This window comes from Lygodium microphyllum, chromosome 21 (genome assembly GCF_053477565.2).
Source record: "Lygodium microphyllum isolate KBCC chromosome 21, Lygodium_microphyllum_v1.1.10, whole genome shotgun sequence".
Lineage (NCBI taxonomy): Eukaryota > Viridiplantae > Streptophyta > Polypodiopsida > Schizaeales > Lygodiaceae > Lygodium > Lygodium microphyllum.
In genome coordinates, this window is record NC_141155.1 from 91,804,847 (window position 1) to 91,828,189 (window position 23,343).

Consider the following 23,343-nt stretch of genomic DNA (forward strand, 5'->3'; position numbering starts at 1 on the left):
GCAATTCCATAGAGAGACACAAAGACAATCCATGAGATAGGACTAGAGATCCAAGAGATAGATGATATAGAAATACCTCCAGTAATAGAAGAAGTTCAAATGTTGTCACTGCTAGAAGAAAGAGGAAAGATGAAAGTAGGTGTTGTCCCATTCCCTAATCGACTAGAGAATCTTTAGGATTTTATCAAAGAGTATAACTTAGTCAAAGACCGAGATACCTTCAAACCAAACCTAACATTTTGATGTTAATCACATATTTAAGAATTTGGAAATTTTCATAAAGTTTGGGAATTCCTAATGTGATTAATATTTGGGCACATGGTCAAATCTTATCCCCTTACTTGAAGTTGAAATTTTCCCTAGATACTATATAAGCAATCCCCCCCAAGTTCCACTCTTAAATATGGGGTTAAGATTTAGCCACTTGGTCAAATATTTATTCCTTACTTGAAAGTGGAACTTGGGAGATTCCCAAATTCTCTAATATGGTATTTGTTGTACCCCATACTGATAAGAAGGCATGGCCTAAGCATTGCTCCCACAATTGCTACCAAGTCCAGTAAGGCCCTAGAGCTAATAAAAGAAGTGGATGTGACTAACGCCTTCCTGGATCTCTGCACCCCAAAGATTGGTATTTGGATTGAAGGATGTTTTTATTGCAGATACATTGATTGAGAGAGGCTAATCAGTGAACATAATGATGGATATGGTGGTTTTAGCTCAAAGGGTGAGTCCATTCTTCATAGCAGTGGTGCGTCACTCGGTTGGGTTAGGCCCGCTTGCTCATAGTCGATTGCGCATATGTGCTCCAACCAAGTTCAACCACCCAATTTGGTTGCACTCCTTGTGCCTGACTCCTTTCTCTACTCTAAGGGACTTTGCTTGCGTGGTCTGGAGTCTAGTCGTATTTGTTTGATTACACATCCCCCAATGTCGTATTCTATGATATCAATTTTTCTTTTTCTCTCATCATTGAAGGAACAACAGTCCTCATATTCATTTTCAGAGCTGTCTTTGCCCGATTGCTCATCATTCTCCAAGTTTTGATATGTCTCTTCTTGCTAAAGCCCAAGTGTACCTCAAGTTTAAATTGTGCACCTTGGACCATTGCCACTCAGGCTCGTCTAAGAGATCTTGGAGTGGCTTGAGATTAGTTGATGGATTGCCATCCAACTTGCTCGTGAGATATCCTAGGATCTCCAGGAGCTCTCGTTTATTGTTCGGGACTTGAAATGTGATGGGGTTGGGTATTTCATGCATGCTTCAAGTAATCATGCAAACTAGCACTAAGGGTGTGCCCTTGGGCTTGCCAGTTGCCTTGATGGCTTGTTTGTACTCCTTAGTGTCCCAGAATGGCAAGTCGACGGTAGCAAGAACATGCATCCAGTCTTGCTCGTCCTTAGGGCACAGGATATACTTGGTAAGGGCCCCATAGGATCCTCTAATCTATCCATCACCCTTCAGCATGGTGGAGATGCCATCCATGTCCACTAGCGTAGTCTTCCATGTGTCCATCTCTACTCTTATAGCCTCCACTCAATTGCCCAAGAATATTAAATTGTTGCCCCAATCCTCTACAACTCTTGCGTTATGCGTCTAGGGTCAGTCTAGTAGGATGTCATAGTCCACTCCCTTCATGACCATAAAGTCCCCAGAGAATTGGATTCCTCTTATTTTCACTAGCCAATTTTTCAACACTCCGAATGGTTTCACCTTCATTCCATTAGCCAGTGTGACATTGAACCTAGCAATCTTGACCAATGGGTTACCCCAAGTTTGGAGTACCGCATGGCTTAGCACACTCACTCCTACCCATGTATCTATGATCCCCTTTCTTATGACATCCCCCAAAGCTAAGACTGGCAGGTCTACATGCATTTCCATGCCTTCCCAAAAGGCATTAACGTGAAAGGATTTAGACATGGAGTCCAACGTCAAACTTGGTATTTGCATTTCTGTATCGTACTCAGGCAGGTTTGTGGCAAGTGGCTCATTTGATTCTTCGACCCATTGTTTCAACTCTTACCATAGCGTTGGATGCTGCCTAAGTTGGTCGCCTAAGCTTAGAGTCAGGGGTGGTCACTAATGTATTAAGGAGGTTGCTAGCCGATTGTCTCTCTCCTAACTCTATTGTTCTTGGTCAATGGCCCTGATTGGTTTGCTAGCCCATAGCACTTGGACTTCGTCTAGGTGGCACTGCTTGTGGTGCAAACATATCCTTTGATCTTGGTCATGGGGGAGAGACTAGCATGCTTGTGCTTGAGAGATCATCAATCCCATCTTCTAGTATGGGCTCAACATCTTTTGGGTGCTCTTGGGCATCCTTTACCCATTCCTTCACTTTCATAATGGCTTCAAGTTGGAGCTTTGAGTTGGGGTACTCCTCGACCTTAGCACTCCCCTTCTCAACCATCTGTGGAGCTGATATCTTTGCCTTTGCATCAATGGCGGCCTTCTTTCCAACAAGTAGTATGGTGGCACTTTTGTTTGAGAGTGACCTTAGCATCTGGCCTTTTCCTCCTCTGTCTCTGACTCTTCTTTCCAACCAAGGTTGCATCAAGGTTTCTAGGCCCTGACAATGATATGTTGGCCTGCTTTGTTTGCACATGGGTCATGACATGCAATGGGATAGGTGTGGCCTCCCCATCGAGTGTCTTGACATCGAACAACCCCAATGGAACCGATGGCTCATTTTCCAAACTAGAGGATGACTTCCATCTAGGGAAATCGAAAAAGAGATGAGTGATCCCACACTCAGTGCATCTTAGGTCAGCCTTGTCTCTATTAGCTTGCTCCCTCTTGGGGCATTGCAAAGAAACGTGTCTTTGGTGACCAACACACGATTGGTTCTTGGGTCTACCTTCCCGATTGGTTCTTGGGTCTACCTTCCTAGGCCTCTACCTCTCCCTCTACTAATGCCATCATTCGAAATGGCTGGTATCCATAAGGACTGTGCTACCTTCTTCATCGTACGATACGTATGGGTTTACATAAGGCTCGTCACTGCTAGGCTCGTCCACATAGTGGACTAGAGTATCACTCGATGGATGGGTTACGTAGGGTCTAGGTGGTCTAGAGATACTTGTAGGATTTATCTCTATTCAAGGGATGGATGGCTTAGCATCATTAGGTGCTGGGAGAGCCAATGGGGCTCCCCTTCCAAAGAAGTTTCATGGCCTGTTCGCAAGGTAGGGTTGACCATAAGGTTGCGGGTATGGGAGTCTTTGAGATAGTCAACAATGCATGGCCTCATGGTCGAACCTACCACAATCAGCGCAAGGTCGTGACTAGGGTCCTGACGCTCGGTTGCCAAGTGGTTTCCACCACAATGTACACATTGGACATGTGGGCATGTTGGCTGTCTCATCATCTCTTGCAGTTTCGCTATGTCCATCCTAATCTCTGCTAGCTCCTGTCCTGAATCAATGTTGTTCCCTTTGTCCTATGCACTTGGGCTTGCTCTCTCACTCAACGTTGAGGCCCTCTTGGAACTCTTGGCTTGTGAGCATTGAGTGGGATTAGTGAGGCCATTGGGCTCATAGACTTGCTCGAACTCTCCCCAAAGCTGTATCAGTTGTCGTTTGCTTGTTGTCCAACTGCTTCACTACCACAGGAATCCTCAATTGGCTCTTAGAGCCTTGATTGACAACTAACCTTGCTAGTAGCGATGTTGCTAGTGCTGCAACGCTTTGCTCTGCTGCTGTGTTATCTAGCAGTCGCTTCGTTAGAAGCTCGCTTAGTGTGAGGTCTCCTTCTAGCGCTCTCTTGCTCTTTGACTGATTTCCTCCTACTAGGGCTAGCACTCTCTAGATCTCGCATTTCCATGTTATGGTGTAAGCTCCTAGTTTGTTGATCCTGGTTGTATGTAGCTAGGCCTTGCAGAGCCATGTGTGCCAGCTTCCTCTCCTCCTCAAGATCTGTTATGATGTCCTCTACAGGTCTACCGTGGTGTTGTAGCCAAGTTTGAGCATCATATTTGTTCACTAACTGCTAGACAACCTCAGGAAAATCTCCTAGGTCAAGTTCTTCATTGCTTCTACGGTCTACGTTGCCCTCTTCCATGTCCAAGATTCCTTGTTCTGCCAAGTTGTCAATCAGGTTGATGAGGCTGGGTAGATCCACTTCCACAATAGTGTGTTGTGTTTGGCTTTTTAGCTGTGTTCTTTGCTTGGTCCTACTTTTGGGGACTCAATTACCTTTCTATGTCTTGGGATCTTCTCTTACTGGTGGGTTCCTTCAAGGTTTTATGTCTGAGGGAGTTCCTTGTTAATTGCAACCAGTCCTCAACTTACCCTCACTCTGTGCGCGTGTGCGCATGTATTCTTTTTAGTGCACTGTGTGCAACTAGGCTCTTCACTTTCTTTAAGTGTGTTTCAGGTGCTAGAAATTAGAGTGAGTGAGAAAACAAAGTGTCTACGTAGCTCTAGTGCTCTTGTTTATGGGTTGGCTTGATATGGTTGTATGTTTGGTTTCTAGCTATCCCCACTAGCTTATAGGGTTTTTTGTCGCGCTATTCTATTTAGTTCGTTCAGGGTTAAATTGGGGTCTTACAACCAGCCTACAACACCAGACACGTCAAGCTTGTGGAAACACGCTATTGCACGATTCCAGATTGTTCAGCCACGATTTCTAGATTTGTAACTACTTGTGAGGCATTTGGTGGGTTCTTCTGGTGCACGTCATGCTCCTTGTTGGTAGGGGTTTGTCAAATTTCTAGATTTTCTTTCTCAAGTTGTGTCCGATTTACAAGAGTCTAATTTTGAAAATTGGACGTCTGATTTACTAGTGTCCGATTCTAGGAATTAGACAATAGGGTCAAGTTCGATTGTCACAATTAGACAAGGTGTGTCCGATCGGATGGCATGGGTTGGTCTGATTGGGATAATTTTGATTCAAATGTATGTCCAATCGGACAGGTCATTGGGTCTAATTCTATGGTCCGATTGTTGCAATCGGACAGGTTGAACGCTCTATCGGACGGGTCAAGCGTCCGATTGGACAAAGTGGTGTGTCCGATTCTCGGAATCTAACGAAAGTGGTGTGTTTGATTCTCAGAATTGGACAAGGTCTTTGGTTCGAGCATCCAATTTTGCATAATCGAACGTTCGATTCTGGGAATCAGACACTAGGAAGAGCATCCAATTCCGTCGGCCAAAAACACACGTCGATTGCGATTTGCTAAAAATATCCACTCTAATGCAGCCACCATTTATAAGGACTTCCAGAAATTAAGAAAGGGTGTAGGCCAAGGGCATCCTATACCTAAGTCTCACAGAAAGCTCCGACATGCTCTGATCAATCTAATGTGGACTCGTGACCTACAAGCTCTCTCTCTCTCTCTCTCTCTCTCTCTCTCTCTCTCTCTCTCTCACAAAGTCAGGACTGCAAATGAGGCTTTCCCTGGTCACCCAATATCTTAAATCCTTGTTGAGTACCACCTTAGCCTTTCCAATCACTCCCTTTGTGACTCCGACACATCTGAGGACTCTTTTTTTTCCCATTTTTTCCATGTTATGCCCTGTTCAAGCTTGTTTTACAGTAGTGAACCCTAAGTTTTCCACTTCGATTTCTCCCTCCTATCCTACTCTAAATGCAATAAAAATCAAAAGTAAAGTACTGAAATGATTTCTCCTACTCAATTAATCATTAAAAACCAAAAATACTTACTTATAGCACGGATTAAAACCCAAAACCTCCTATCTATCTCAAGCTCTGGTTTGGGGATGAAACCCTTACTTCGATGCTCGATTTGAAGCATGTAAGCGCTCAAGCTTGAATTTGTTGGTCCCAGCAATGGAACCAAAATGTAGAGGCGACATTGCTAAGACCCACGGACCACTTATTATTCAAGCATTTCAAGCAAGCACCAATGGCTACCTCTCACATAGTCGACATGCTATCCCTCCCTACGAGTGTAGTGAGCTTACCTTAATGCCCGATTGAGTTGCCTCCTCTCTCAAACACACCGATAGCTCCATGATTCTTGATGCAAGCTCAAGCATCCTCAAGCCTCTTCCTCCATGTTCCATCCTCCATAGCCATGCACGAGACAAGAGAACATAAGAGAAGAAGAAGAGGGGAGATGGCGGAGGGCTTCACCTCCAAGATCCCTCACTCTCACACACACACTCACTCCCTCACTCACCTCTCACACTCCCTCCTTCAAGCACAAGCTCAAGCAAGCAAGAAGAAGAATAGAAGGAGAGAAGAAGAAGAGTCCACTTTGCCACACACCAAAGAATGAGCTCTCATTCACTTTTTGAACTTTATATACATGTCCTATAATCCCATGGGCATCCATCCCCTTTTTACATGGCTGACTGTAGACCCTTTTTTCCATTGTCTTCCTATCTTCCTAGCTTCCTTCCTATCTCCCATCTACTGATGGGACCAAAAATGGGCCGGCACTGGCTATGGCACTAGCTAGGCCCCATGCTCATGCATACACCAGACAACTCCACCACCACATGGCCTCTCGGGTCCAGGAGAGTCTGTAATAACTAAATGCACACTAGATACATCTAATATTACATTTGTAGCTAGATAAGAGTCTAACGGCACCTTTTCCAAAACCGCTCAAAGGGGTGTCCCGCACATATTGGCAATAAGTGCCACGTATCACAGACATAGAAGGCATTCCATCAGCTGATTGTCGTGGCCCCATTGCAGCTCTCCTACATCTTGGGGGGATTGGCCCCTCGATGCGCTGCTTTCACATATAAACACATTTGCACAAGACTCCTCTCTTTTTTGAGTGAGATCTAGGAGATACCATGTTTCCTCACCAATAATTTTCCCCAAAAAATGAATGACTAACCTACGGCATGGGGAATCTTACCCTCTCAAGTGTGGGTCAACTATAATTCAAACAATTGCTATGCATTTCCAGGAGTTGATACCACGTGTATGATCAATGCAATAGTGGATGTCTCATCATGCACAAATAGTTATGTTTTGAAACCAGCCTATGTGCTAGTACACAAATAGTCTTTTCATGAATTCCAACTAATACGTATATGCTTCGTTGCAAGAATTTAGCACCAAGGTGACCTTGTGCTACTAGATCACTTATTTCCAAATAGTCTATTTCCTAAATGCTAGCAATAGAAAAACAATTAGAATTTATATTATTTTAGCCCTCAAACTGTTGCACAAAATCCTCCTCCCCCTCACCGTTTAAGTTTTGCTTCATTGCATAGGTGTATAAAGATTGTTTTGTCATGGCTTGATGTATAAAAAGTAATAAATCACACACTATGATAAAAAGATAGGGCAAAATGAGACCAGACCTCATGCTTTGCCCCTATCATATGTCCACATCCACTTATTATATTTTTTAGTATTTTTCTAAGGCATATTCCTATTTTTCTCTTATTTTTTTCCATTTTTCTCTATGTTTCTAATAAAAATATTGATATATTTTCATATATGTGGCTCTTAATTCTTAGAAAAATAGCAATATATATTTTATTGCCATTTTATCCCGTGTGTATTGGTTTATCCCACTCGAAAATACCAAAAACTCCATTTTCTCATTAAAACCGTGGTTTATAGGTTTCTAAATTTTTTTTCAGCATTTTCACTTTATGTTTTCTGATTTTTTCACTATGTAAGCATAGAACAAATAGTAAACACCATGTCTACCAATTTTCACTCCATAAGAACAACATTGGCTCAATCAAATATAAAAAACAAGCAAATTTCCTTTGTAAAATAGAATTACCAGTTTTTTCCTTATTTGCGGGTTTTAAAATCTAATGCGGGATTGTAGATCAGCCCTCATTCAAGCCTCAGCCCACCTCCGAACCACCTACTCTAGCCCTCCATTGATCCGGGAGTGATCCGGTACCATATCGAACCAGCGTTCACCACCCGATTCTCTTCTTGATTATTCCCACGTGAATTGCCTCTTGGAAGAGAGAGAGGGAGGAGAGAGAAAGTCTGGTTTTTGTTCTCCATCTTCAAGCAACCATCTCATGTGTGGAGACTGACGATAGGAAGAATAGACAAGAGAAAGATCATGTATGCAATCAGTTGGGGGGGTGTATTGAAGCTCTACAACCCATTTCTCAAAAAACATCGGCCATTTTCTGATGCGCCCGAAAAAATCAGTCCCCTCTCCCCTATAAGGGCTTTGTAGCTATACCATGCCATTGCTACCGAATGCACCTATATAGGGAGTAGTAGTGACTCAAAGCCCTGCCTTGTTTCCATACTACGTGTGATTCCCTATACCCAGTGGTGAACCCTCTTATGTGTGGCGTCACGAGGGTGTAGTCTTGGGATGTGTCTATATTGTCCCGCTTTTTGGATTGAATAATACAAGAGTATACCTTGAGCTCATATATCGTGTTACCTTTTTGTTCCATATTGACTGCGTAACGAGTGCAGGTTTATCACACTCGGTGTCAGAGCGACTCTTGCTCGGAGTGAAGGAGTGCTCACGGAAGCAAGAGAGAAGGTCTAGTGCCCCGAAGAGAACGAAGTCATAACAACCCATAGCACGACGCCCCACGTCGCGTCGCCCCACGTTGCATCGACCCTCGTCGCGTCGCCCCATGTTGTGATGCCCCCCGACGCGTCGGCCCCCGGCGTGACGCCCCAACTCTAACATACCACTGTCTGAAGATGTGACGTGGCTTCCTAGTGGCATGACCCACCCCACCACAGGCGAGACACGGCTTCCCCACGCCGACCTCATCGTGGCTTCCTCGCGCGGACATCATCACCAACCACATGGAGGACGAAAGGGAGAATGTCAGCTTCCCAACAATGGAGGAGAGGAAGAAGAGTAGAGGGCAAGAATGGAGAGTGGCCCAAGAGGAGAAGGTGGCCGGACTGGAAAGGCAATTAGATGGCATGTCAGGCATGCTGGAGTCAATATGGAGGAACATGCAGATGAAGGAAGAGGAGGAGAAAAGGAAGAAAAAACTAGAAGTGGAGCAGGGCTATAGAGAATGGGTGATACAATAGCAAGAGGACGAGAAAAGACACAGAACGCAAGAGGAGATGGATAGAATGGGTAGAGAGGAGACATCTAGGAGGGCGCAAGATACAAGGAAAGAGAAGGAGAAAGCAGTAGAAGCATGAAGTAAGAAGAAAGACAAGAAGAAGGAGAAGAAGCACCACTGTAAAGAGGAGGAAGATAGTGACAGTTCAGAAGAAGACTATGGAAAATTCAAGATGCCCCAACTAGCCAAGTACAAGGGAGAGAGAGATGGGTTGGTCCTAAAGAAATGGATCGGTGGACAGGTACTTGAAGTATTCACGAATAACTGAAGACAGGAAGGCGAAAGTGGCAACCATTTACTTGGAGGAGGACGCTGCCAGTTGGTACCTGCTGGAGCAAGAGCAGGGCCACACCATCTTTTCATGGGAAGAACTCCAGGAAGAATTGAAGGACTACTTCATTCCAAAGATGGAAAAATTCAAAGTGCGAGATGAATGGAGGAACCTCAAGCAAACACAAGGGAAGATGAAAGAATACGTCAGCAAATATAGGCAGATTATGCAGCAGCTACCAAACATGGATACAGACACTAAATTACATGGATTTTTGTTTGGGATGCAAGAATGGGCTAGAAGAGATGTGGAGAGATAGGAGCCAACAAGCTTAGCAGAAGCCATGAGAATGGTCAAAAGACTAGTGGACCTGGAAGGTAGAAGAACAGCACAGGGGAACCAAAGCAGGTTCAACAACAACTTCAACAACAACAACAACTCATGGAACCAAAGGCCCAATGCCCCTAGAGGGGCATTCACAGATACATGGAGCCAAAACACCACCACCACCACGGTTGTGTCACAAACCGCTTTAGTACCAAGAGGAGCAGCAGGAAGATGGGGAAACAATCACTACAAGCCAACCCTTGGCACATCGTATGGGCCCACAAGATCAAATACATCATGGTGGAGACCCCCAAGCCCGTCTGTCGGGATCAGATGCTTCAGATGCAGGGGCCACACTACCAAAATAGATGCTCGATAGAAGATACAGCGTCATCAAGTGGGTCAAGGGTGAATACAACTAGCGCATATGGAGGAGAAGAACCACAACCACCGTGCATCCAAGAAATCCCAAATGGAAGTGAGGAAAACATGGACCACCTAAGGGTAGGGATAGTTAGCGCCTGACCCCAATGCATGGCAGCCAGAGTAGTGGCAATTCACCATCTATACATCAAAGGCCGAGTGGGCGAAGGAAACCAACCCATCATGGTGGACACAGGGGCAACACACAACTTCATGACACCAAGGTGTGCAGCAAAACATGGATTAAAATTATCTAAGGCCCCAGAAGGATTAACAGTAACATTCGCACAAGGAAAAGCCAAGGAAGTGAAACAAGTCTTTGTAGTCCAAGTAGAAGCTGAAAAGTGGAAAGAAAAACTCAACTTCTTAGTAATCCCCATGGATGATTTTGAAGTGATATTGGGCTTGGAATTCCACTACAATAGCTCCATCCATTCGGCAACAGGGTACACCCCCTTTGAGTTAGCCACAGGAAAAGAAGTCATCACCCCACTGGCCTTAGCATCCGGAGTAGCCAAAGCGGAAGATCAAGATGCAGAAGAGTTCCTGAAGAAATGGAGAGACCGGAATGCAGCAGCTAAGCAAAGCCTCGAGCAGAGCAAGATCACCATGACCAAGCAAGCCAACAAGAAGAGAAAGGCTGTACTATTCGCCAAAGGAGACATGGTCCTAGTCAGCTCTAAGAATATGTTACTTCCCAAGAACATGACTCCCAAGTTCAATCACTGCTACTATGGACCCTACCAAATCACTCAAGTGTTGAACAAAGTCACCTACAAACTGGACCTGCCAGACAATGTTTGTGTTCATAATGCGTTTCATGCTCGTCTTCTGCGTAGGTTCTATCCAGACAACCAATGGGGACGGTGCGTACCAATGCTCCATTCCAACGGTCCCTTCGAAGTAGAAGCATTCCTCCGATGCTAGGAACAAAGAGACTTCCCCGAATACCTCACCAAGTGGCACGGGTGTCCACTCAAGGAGGCCATTTGGATCTCAGAAGCGGAGGCCCACGAACGCAAAAAAGATGCATTCGCCCTTTGGCTCGAGGAGAACCCCCTTGCCCCTTCCAACGACCCTTGAGCCTCTCCAAAAAACCAAAACAAAGCGGTTCTCAATCATAGACCCCAACGTGCCTCCACTCCTCAAATGTAATTGAGTCGAGGGTGGACCCGCATGGTGATAATCATCAATAAATCCAAAAACAAAGCCCCAATAGTCCAGTCTAGATGGGCAGACACTGACCAGCTTGCTAGAAAAGGCCGTGTTAAGACCCCCAAGTCCTAGTGTGGCAGACACTGGCTAGTCTGATAGTATAGACTGTGTTAAGACCCCGCGGTCCCCTTAGACCGGTAGCAGACACTGACCAGCTTGCTAGGAAAAGCTGTGTTAAGACCCAGATGAGTCAAATAACAAATGTTGCCCTTAGATTGTTGAGGACAGCAATCTAGTAAGTGGGGGTGAGTGTAAGGGCTTTATAGCTATACCATGCCGTTGCTACCAAATGCACCTATATAGGGAGTAGTAGTGACTCAAAGCCCTGCCTTGTTTCCACAGTACGTGTGATTCCCTATACCCAGTGGTGAACCCTCTTATGTGCGGTGTCATGAGGGTGTAGTCCTCAGATGTGTCTATGTTGTCCCGCTTTTTGGATTGAATAATAAAAGAGTATACCTTGAGCTCATATATCGTGTTACCTTTTTGTGCCATGTTGAGTGCATAACGAGTGCAGGTTTATCACACCCCCCCACAAAATGATTTTAGTTAGGGCCCCCCAAAGGTCACATCCTTTTGGGCTAAAGTCTTTTCCCACTTGGCCATTTTGGCCCTTGGCCTCACTTCCGGCCTATCTCCCACGTGTGGCCTCGGATTTGGCCACTGAAAATTTCTAGGCATTCATCTCGAAGTCCCCCACTACCGAGCATCTCCAAAAGTCCCATCTAACATGCCAAAAATTTATAAAAATTCCCCAATCGCTGCTCGGTGGGTCTTTAAAGCACTTTTGGGGCATTGCCACTTAAAATCGTGCTGTTTGCAACTGCTGTCTTCAACAAAGTCTATTTTTTCCCTTAAATTCAAAAATTTTGGCTATTTTTAAGTACTTCTCAGCTTCAAAAATCATTTGTCATTGGTGACCACCGGATAGGGCACTCAGCCCGTCGAATCCCACGAACAGATTTGTGCAAAAACAACCAAAGGAAGCATCAAGCTGATACAAAATAGATATGCATCAAAACACATCACAGCTCTCACCCTACCCCCTGACAAAACCAAGGCATGAAATCCACAAGGAGTAGGCCTAGCATAATCTGATAAAAAGTGTAAAGCTAGTCACCAACCTGCTGTTCCAACACAACCAAGCTAAAAAGAACTATCAAAAGAGGGCATCCTAAGTGGTGGTCTAAACTACCTACCTAAGGACAACTCAACTAGGAGCTCCTACTAGATGAGGACTCCTATAGCCCAATCAACAAATATTATCTTTTAGCATATTGGTCCTTTAGTCTCTTATCTTCCATACTCATCGTGTAAAAAGGAGGGAGTTGAGCATAGTGACCCAAGGAGAACAAGGCATTGGCCTCATGTCTTGTCTTGCTGGTCCCCAACAAACAAAAAGAAAATACCCCCTTACCCATGTATCGTTATTTGCCTAAGGGAAAAAAAATTCGGAAAGGGGACAAAACCACCTAGAACGGCCACAAGAAGCTCCTTCGCAGCAAAGGCTCCCTCTAGTGACTTCATCAACCTGTATGATGCAATCACTAAAACAACAAACCATTAAACGTACGTGCACCAAACAGACATAGGGCCCTCTTGGCCTAAAGGAACAGTACATTTGTACTGCAAACTACCTGGCGCTCTTGGCCTAAAGAAATCAAACATTAAAACCTTAAGACAACTGGCCTTCTTGGCCTAAAGAAATCAAACAAATCAGCCCATATAGATCCCTCCTTGGAAGAAGGCAGATATATGAAAATACGCTCTATTCCAAGGGGAAAAATAGGGCTCTCAGCCCTAAACTAAATGCATCAAGTTGTGACCCATACCTCCTGCATATATAGTAAGAGGCATACGCATAACATGTCGTCTGACCAATCTATGGGTCCAGGATAATAGTGGTAGATGGGTCTCAACTACTCTTTGCATTACCCATATCAACCATTGCCTGGCATATAATGTATGGTCTGATAACATTCCCCACAAGCGACCAGGTCTTGTCTCATTATCAAGAGCAACATCCAGACTAGGACCACACTTGAAGAAGAGGTCCTCATCATAAGCAAAATTGGCTAGTGAATTCGCAAATTGATTCCAAGAACCGGGAATCAGCTGAAGAGATACACTCTCAAATTCATCAAGTAGGGTTATAGCAATTCGATGATACATACAAAGGATAGGATTCTGGATGGTATATGTCTCATTGAGTTTATTTAAGATCAGTTGGGAATTTACTTTTACTAACAACTTCTGAATACCACATGTCTTGGCAATATTCAGTTCCATAATCAATGCTTTATACTCCGCCATGTTGTTAGTGAATCCTACCCCGAGATAAGCAGCTAATTTCATTATAACTCTATGTTGGGGATATCAGATAACTACTCCAACACTCCCTTTTTTATTAGGGCCCCTGGATGCCCCATCAAAATATAATGTGTACATTCACAATGGGTTTACAGAGCTAGCCATTCAAACCTCCCCTATTCGTAATTATGATAGTCAAAATTCAACATATTGAGAGGATGAATTGACGACTCCATGACACCTTCATCATTAAAGACTACAGGGACGCTCGTCAAAATCTGCAAATTGTGATGACAGAAGACCTTAATCTCCCAAACGAATGTCCCATCGTCTTGCTCAATCACCTTATAGCGTTTATTCCACCAGGTGAGCTTTTCCTAATGATATCACCGCTCTAAGTATGGGTGCTTCAAATAAGGGATTAGTTGACCCATCAACCTCTATTATTGTTTCCTTGTAGATGTTTGATCAATCACGCATAGACTTGCAAGTCACTTATGTCATTAGTGCAGTTAGAAATAATAAGGTTTAATATTTTTAAGATTAAACTTATTCTTAAACTCCACACCCTCAAGATTTGCCAACAATGCTGTGGATTTATTATTCCCGGTCTGACAATCCTATAAGGACCGTCCCATTTGGGCTCTAGCTTTCCTAGAAATAATTCTCTACGCGCATCATAGTACAACACTAGTTGTCTTTTCTTAAAAGTGTATTTCTTTTCTTTTAGGTCATGGAGATGCTTCATCCAACGCTTGGTCACCTCCTAATGTAGCAAGCTCTGCAATCTAATTTCATCAAGGTGTGCTAGAGTCGTAAAGTGCTCTAATAGGGCATCCCTGTCACCCAAAGAATGATTGATTGCAAATCTTATCGTCATCGGCACCTCAAACTCTAGAGGTAGAACACACTCCTCTCCATATACTAACTTAAATGGGGTGTGACCAGCAGCTCGTTTGAACGCCGTATTGTATGCCCACACTACCAACCCAATCAACATCAATAAACCTTGTCAAGTAAAGGGATTTTCCATATGCATAAAACAACCCATAATCTGTAGTACCCTTTACATACTCATGATCCTCTTGACTACATCTAAATGTGGTTTGCGAGGCTTTTGCATGAACTAACTAATCAGCCCCACTGCATAACATAAGTCAAGACAAGTAATAGTCAAGTATATCAAGCTGACTATCATCAATCGATACATGGTCACATTCTCTATGTCATTCCCAACATCAATCTATAGCTTGACATTTTGATCAAGAGGTCTCTCCATACGCTTGCATTCAGCCATACCATACTTCTATAACATGTCATGAGCATACTGCTTCTGTAGTAGGCGCATACCTTGAGGCATAGAGATTATCTCAATCCCAAGAAAATACTTCAGCTGTTGAGAGTGGAAAAAGATTGAATTTTTGACTGATTTTTGTTCTTTGGACTAAATGTTTGATTTTTGATGGATTTAGAGTGATGTATTTGTTGTTAATGGAAGTATTTGAGAGTGTTTTGGATGATATTGATTATATTTTGGAAGATCATGATGATTTTTAGTAGAGATTTGAAGCTCTGTGATGTTTTGATAGGTTTTGTTGAGGTTCTGATTGGTTCTATATACCTTCTGTATAACTTTTGTTTTGTTCTGATTGTCTTCTGTATGAAGCATGGATTGATGATTGATGAAGGTTGAGATCTTTTGGAAGCTTATTGAATAGTTTTTGATAGTTTGGAATGGTTTTAGTATGAGTTATGAGGTTCTGATGACCTTCTGTAACCCTCTGTAAACCTTTTGTAAAGCCTCTGTCTCTGCTCTGTCTCTGCTCTGTAATTGTTCTGTATCTGCTCTGGTACTGTACTGTACTGTTCTGTAGACCTTCTATAAGTGTTTTGTAGAATGTATGTGTGACTTTGGAAAAGTTTTCTAGCTTTTGGAAAGTATGAATCTAAGTTCAAAAGAGCTAAAACAAATGGAAGAAGCAGCTGCTAAAGACTGAAGAGAAGACTAAGTGATAGTGACAGTAGTGAGCTGTGAAGAGACAATGTAGTGGCTCTGGTGACTCTTCATATCAGACATACCTCTTGGGAGGTGCATCCACGACCTAAGAAGGATTATTGAGAGTTATTATGAGAGTATTATAGTGAGGATATGATGTACTATTGATGGAGAGAGAGAGAGAGAGACAGAGATAGTCAATTCTATCAAAACAATGTAACTGTATATGAGAGATTGAGAGAGAAAACTATGAAGACAATGAAGATGAATACTATGCGATTGATTTCCATTCAAAGATGGTGTATTCTTTTATTTTCTTTGTTTTATTGATGGATTCTATGAAGATGTTGAAGATTATGGTTGATTCTATCAAATCTGTGGGAGATATCTACTATGATGATGCGTGAAGATTTGTTGTTTTCTTTGTTTTGGTTAGCAAAAGAATGAAATCAAATCTTGTTGATGTTACAAGATAGATTTTCTTGCAGTAGAATCCCCTTTTCCTTGGTGTTCCTCTTGAGGCTCCATGTTTTTGGTGTGCAGCCGGGGAAACTTGCCATCAACAAGCATCAGAAGAGGTTGAAAATGAAGGAAATGGCATTGCCAAGAAGAGGAGAATTCAATGGATGTTTGCAAAGCTCCTTCTTCCACTGAAGAGTTGGAGATTCTCATTATCAAAACCACTTTCCACAAGAAGTTCATCCCACAATGGCAGAAACATATCACCATCACGATGCATGCTCTATGTGGTGGACTGTTTCCTCTTCCTGTTGAAGCAGCAGAAACTTGCATCTTGGTGGCAAACTGTTTGGGAACAAACTAAAGAGCAGAAACAGAGAGAATGACCATCCATGGAAGATTTGGCATTCATTGAGAAGTTTCCAGACATCATCAAGTGGGAGATTGTGAAGAAGCTTTAGGAGTCGTGGTTAGTGGAGGTTCACGAAAACAAGAAGGAAAAAAGTTGGAATTTGTTCGTGGATGCTCAATAGCAAGATACATGGGATGCTTGGTGCAATGACAATCTTCTATTTGTCCAATTAGCAACCCACTGGAAGTTGGTAGACAGAGTGTTTTTCACAACATACACTATTGAAACCCTCAAAAGCTGGCATTATTATAATGGCACAACAACGATCCTAAGAAGAATGAGTTTTGATACTTTCAGAATGGAATATCTCCCCCTCTATAGTGGTTTGAAAGCCGAATTCAGAGATGTTGAAAAGAAGGAAGTAGAAGAGATGTTGGCCAGAGAATCCCTTAGAGACTGAAGCCCTCTCTGATACTATCCTATTGAGTACAGACCAACTGGTTGGAGCCAACCCCCTGATGAATGACGCAATCAAGAGGCAAGCATTAGAACGAGTCCAGAGGTACGTAAGAAGAGAGAAGGCAAAAATCAAAGCTAAGAACAAGCTTGCAGCAGAAGCCTCCTTTGACTCCCTAAAAACACTCTTTACAGAAGTTTCCATGGCGACTCAAGATCCCCTTCCTAGTCAGATTCATCTTGGAAATATTGATGACAGGCCAACAAATGTAGTCCCATTGCTAGTTTTTAAAGGAGAGTACAATGAAGACCCTGATCTTCATGTAGCACAATTCATGATAGCATGTGTGGCTAACAATGCCCGAACCCCTGAGCATTGGTTATCAATATTCCCGGCCACGTTCAAAGGCGCAGCGTTTCAGTGGTATGAGAGACAAGCAACAGGAACTTTTGGCACATGGGACGACCTGAAGTTGGCCTTCCTCACTAAATTCAAGCATGAAGATTTGAAGAGCGGATGCTAGAGGAGTTCATGAACCTAAGTCAGTCCTCTCGAGAAAGAGTAGAAGCTTATGTTTCGAGAATGGAATCCATCCTTAAGAGATGGACTAATGATCATTTGGACGAAGGAATCCAGAAAGGAGTATTTCTCAGAGGCCTACAACCAGAAGTTTGAAGTGGTCACTAAGCCTCACCGTTCCCATGTCCTAGCTGATCATCTATCATGGATCCCTCAAACAGAGAAAGAGGAACAAGATGATCTTGATCTTCCTAATTCTTCCTTGTTTCTAGTTGAAACAGTTACTCCCTGGTATGCAGACATAGCCAATATCCTGGCAACTCAACAGTATCCTCCTGGCATCTCAAGCCGCGAGAAGAAGAAGCTTCTGTTAGAATCAGCCCCCTACGTTTGCTAGGTGTACAAGAGAGGCAAAGATGAAGTATTGTGGAGATGTGTTGCAGGGGATGAAATTGGCATAGTATTGAAAGCATCCCATGAAGAACCATGTGGTGGACACTTTGCAGGAGAAGCGACAGCCAGGAAGGCTCTGCTAGCAGGATATTGGTGGTCGACCCTCCACAAGGATGCATATGATTACTGCAAGAGATGTGATGCTTGTTAGTGAATGGAGAAACCCACCAAAACAAGTGCCATGCCACTACAACCCATCCTTCCCCTAAAGCCATTCGAGAAGTGGGGGATTGATTTTGTGGGTCCCATTGATCCACCCACCAAACGGAAGCATAACATATGCATCTTAGTATGTATGGATTATGTCACAAAGTGGTGTGAAGCTAAAGCTCTGAAGCAGGACGATGGTAACAGCGAAGCCCTGTTCATGTACGAGAATATTATCACTCGTTTTGGTAGTCCCTCAAGTTGGTAAGTGACCGAGGTACTCATTTCCTTAACAAAATCATGGAGGAGCTGACGGAACTGTATAAGATCCGCCATCACAAATCCACTCCTTACTAACCCAAAGCCAATGGCCAAGTTGAAGTTACCAATCGCATCCTTTGCTCGATTCTGACAAGAACGATTGTCGCACATCGTCGCGACTGGGATGATCGACTTATAGAGGCCCTCTGGGCATATAGAACCTCCCATAAGGCAGCTACAGGATAGACCCCTTTTTACTTAGTTTATGGTACAGAAGCCGTCTTCCCTGTTGAACTGGAATTGCCCTCTTTGCGAGTGGCAATTAAAGAATACTTGGGAGATAATGAGTCACTGCAACGCTGTCTCCTGCACTTGGAATGCTTGGATGAGATACGATGGATGGCCCTACAGTGCATGGAAACCACTCAAGCGCGATGCAAAGCCTATCATGACAATTTCATCAAGTACAAGGAGTTCAAAAGAGGTGATCTTGTCCTGGCCTATGATTTGAGATTTGGCAAGTTTCTTGGCAAGCTGCAACAACGGTGGATGGGCCCGTATAAGGTACTTGCTGTCAATCCTAATGGTTCTGTCCAGGTGCAGACCGTTGATGCCTCTGATGATCCCTTCCTGATCAATGGCTATCGTCTGAAAAAGTACTTTCCTCCTTGGGGATCTTGACAATCACAGTCGACCTACCCTTTCCCTTTTGGGCGTCACACTGTCCTTGCCATCTATCCTTCTTAACAGATGACCTTTCTTACAAGTCATTGAAGTATAAGACTTGTAAGCTGCCTCCCTGGGTATGCCTCATCTTCAAGATCCTGGTGACAACAACAGCCGCCATGATCTTCATCACCAACCCCTTGAGTGATGTGAGCTTTCATCCTAACAGGATGGGGACGTGAGTATGGGCTGCCCTTTGTATCTATTAGAGCATGAGACAAAGGGTGGGGTGAGTGCCCAGTTTTTCCCTTCAAATCAAATGAGAGGTGAGATGTGTGAACGGAGTGTTGCACGCACGGGATGGGCCTCTCAATGCACAAAGCACGATCTGTTCCTGTGCACTGCACCATAAGACTCCCTGGCCTTCCTTCTTGCACTGTATGCCGACACAGGGCGGGATGCACAGTTGCACCATCAAAGCGCACAAGGCATACAACCTTTGCACAAGTGACAGTGAGGATTACATCAATGGGTTTTAGGAATGGGCTACCCTCTGTATCTTTCAATAGAGCGTGAGACAAAGGGTGGGCTGAGTGTGACTGGCGTTTCTTCAATCAATTATCGAGAGGTGAGGATTGAGGGACGTTACGACCATTGGAATCGGGTACGTTTCTATTTCCTATGCACCCACGGGCTGGGTCTCTACTATCAGCACAGGACACATCACTCTGTTCTGTACACTGCACTGCAAGGCTCCCTGGCATTCCTCCTTGCACCTATGCTAGATGTGCGGGATGCATTGATGCACCATCAATTGTGCACCCTGGCATACTCTCTCTGCACCACCCCCTTGTCGATTTCTAAACCGAGTGTGAGCTCTGCATTTTATCATTATTCACTCGAGTGCTGTTAGTAATGGGGTGAGTGACTGTTCTTTCATTCCATTTGAGTGATTGTGAGTTGAGTGCAATATCCCTCGTCATTGATGAATATTCATGTGATTCCTTCAACCAGCTACCTCCCTGGGAGTTGTCGCACGATCCCTGCCATGAAGGACGTGAGTTGTGAAGAAACCTTGGTACCTCCTGCAACCGACAACGATACAAGACACAACCTCGATAGTTGACATTCCTCCTCGGCAATATGGGCCAAGTTTTTCTAACCCTATACCTTCTGTTTTTCAGTGATGGTCACGTCTTAAGTGTGGGGACATTCGTGGTTGGTCTGATGTGTGGTACTAGGTCCTTGATGTTTGGTTTACCCTCCCTGCTAAGGTTCTAAGTGTGGGGACGAGACCCTATGCGTCTATGTTGCATACCCCCATGCATATATCCTGTTATGGTCATATATCTATGCCATGACTTCATTTTACCCTGATGGGGTCCCTTCCCCACTCCTCCGTTCTATTTCACCCTGTCCCCGGAGCTGTTCTTTGGTCATTTTCCTTTATTCTTTGTTTTGTGATTTTTCTATGAGAACACATCCTACGTTCACTGGAATCCCAATCCAACCTTATAGTCCTTCTTTTCCCTTTGAATTGCCTATTTTTCCTTTTTACCAACCCCTGTTCCGACATACGGTTCTTGAGTTATTAATTTTTGAAGCGATTCTCATAAATTGGACGGTTTTCCATGTGAATGCGTCTTTATTGCCTCGAAACCCTGGTCTGATGAGCCAGCCCTGTTCTACCCATTTCTCCTAACATTTTTTCTTTTTACTCCGTGTCATTCTGATGCACGGTTTATCCGTTATTAATTTTTGCGGGTTTTCGGACCCTTTTTCGTGTCTATTCTTCACATTTTTCCATGTGAACCTGCCCTATTTTCACTGGAATTTCAATTTAATTTGGCAGTCGTGTCCTACCAGCTTTTCCCCCACTTTTTCATTTTTCCTCCCCCCTCTTCCAATTGTTGGGTTTTTAGTTATTAATTTTTTCGAGTGTTTTCAAGTGCATTTTTGTATTTTTCCCATATGAACCCCTCCTAATTCCCTTCCAACTCAGTTTTGATGCACTAGCCCTGTGAAACCCTTTCTTCTGGACATTTTTCATTTTTATTGTCCTCTATTCCAGTGCATCGTATTTCTCATATTAATTTCTGAGTCCATTTTCAGATCCGTTTTTGGGGTTTTTCCCATGTGAACACATCCTATCTTGATCGGAACTGTGTTTGATCATGATAGGGTTGTTGGACACATTGTTCTGCATATTTTTCCTTCTTTCTACACTTCATTCCAATGCGCGGGTTTTCCAATATTAATACTTGTATGTGTTTTCGGACCTGTTTCTTGCGTTTTTTCCATGTGAACACCTTGATTTTGCCCTGGAACCCATGTTGCATGTTTCCATCATTTTTCCCTCATCTCCTAACACATTTTTCTTTTTTACGGATTTTTGATCCGACGAACGGTTTGGGTTTTATTAATTTAATTGTTTTTTTGCCGTGTGACCGCATTTCTCGTGTCGCGCATGAACGCGCCTGGTTTTGGTTTTATGCACCTCGAAATGGCCTCGTGACCTCGATGCCTCGCGCGTTGTGTCCCTGCCCCGTCTGATTCCGCTGATGCAAATTTTTTTTACTCCCGCCCCGCGCGTGCGCATGGACGGGGGTGCGCTCACTTTTTAATGGCCAAACAAAAACACCATGAACATTACACAAACTCAAAACTACAACAAATTAAACTTTAAAAAAAAACCCAAAAAAACTCAAACCTGATACACAATTAACACCCACCCCAACAAACAAAAAAAAAAACAACAAAAACAAAAAACAAAAAACTGAAAACAAACAAACACCAAAAACAAAGGAAAAAAAAAACAAAAAACAAAGAAAACCGACAAACCCACAAAGCCGACACCACCACCAATCATTAAGCGATTTTTTTATAAAAAAAACACAACACATAAACACGTAAACACATAAGTCAACACCACCACGCACCCACCACACCACACATTAAAAACCACACATAACTACATCATCACAAACAAGCAACACAAACGAGGAAAAAAAACAAAAAACCTAACTACCTTACCTGTTCGGGCATTGCAACCCCCCCTTCACGTCATCGTTGTTCCCTCCACCCACACGACTCTGCAGTCCCCCTTCACATCTCTACCGCGCCTTCGCGTCCCCTTCACGTCGTTGCGTCGCCAGTACCACTGTCTAGAGAAGTTCGAGGACAGCTACTCCCACCCCCGCGAGGACCCCGACGGCCTCTTCAGCCTAGTCGGGATCTCCGCCGCCCGCTACAGTCGCCGCCTCCACCTCCCTTCTTCTCGCTCCTCTTCCGCCTCCACCAATCCTCCTCCTCCTCCTCCTCCTCCTCCTCCTCCTCCTCCTCCTCCTCCTCCGTCGCAGCGGCCAACCTCCCTCTCCCACCTCTGGTTAGTTAAACTGACTAACCATAGTTACACTAACTAACCTTAGTTACACCTAACTAACCATAGTTTACACTGACTAACCCTAGTTTAAACTGACTAACCTTAGCTTAACCTAACTAACATTGCTTAAACATATTAAATATACTAACATTACTTACACTAACTAACATTACTTCACTAGACTAACCTGACTACAACTAATCTAACTTAACAAACTCCATTAACCTAACTAACTTAATTGATTTAACACACTAACCTAACAAACTTAATTGATTTAACACACTAACCTAACTTAATTGATTTTCCCAGACTAAGCTCACCTAATTAACTTAACCTACTCAGTCATCTAATTCATTTAGGTTACCCCCTTACAGCCCCCATTTCTGTCACTTCTCCTCCGTTGTCTTCTCGCTGTGTGGCCGTTCTCAATGTACGGGTGTGCTAGCAGGCATTCACGGCGTGAGGACGTGCTTCCATGTGGTGGAGGGTTGCAGTCAGCCGTTCACACACAGTCATCCTCCACTGTTCACACGCAGCTCGGGTACCGCCTTTTATTTTCCAACCCACAAAATACATTAAAAATAAACATAAAACACATAAAAACTCCAAAAATTTATTTAAAATCAAAAAAATGTACTAAAAATTTTCTAAAAATTTTCCAATGTCGCTGAAATCATTTGGAATAATTTTTAAAGTGAAAATTCAAGAAAATAAATTGTAAAAAATTCAAAATTTGAAAATTTCTTCAAAAATACATGCAAAATGAGTAAATTTCATTAAAAATTGGTAAAAATTCATAAATAAATCCAAAAAATTTAAAAAATCCCACAAATCCCCTTGTCCCTTTTGCCAATAATTTCTCAATTGAAAATATTTCTATAAATGGCCAAAATATTATTTGAAGTCAAAATCCTAAATTTAATACTTCACCTCATGAAAATTCATTTTAAATTCCAAAAATCAGCTGCAAAATCATGGATAAATTCAAACACATTGTTGACACTTGTTGGATTGTTAAAATTCTACCCTTACACTTCACAACATATTCAAGTGTCCTATATCCCAATTTAATTATTATTTAAAAAAACAAACAG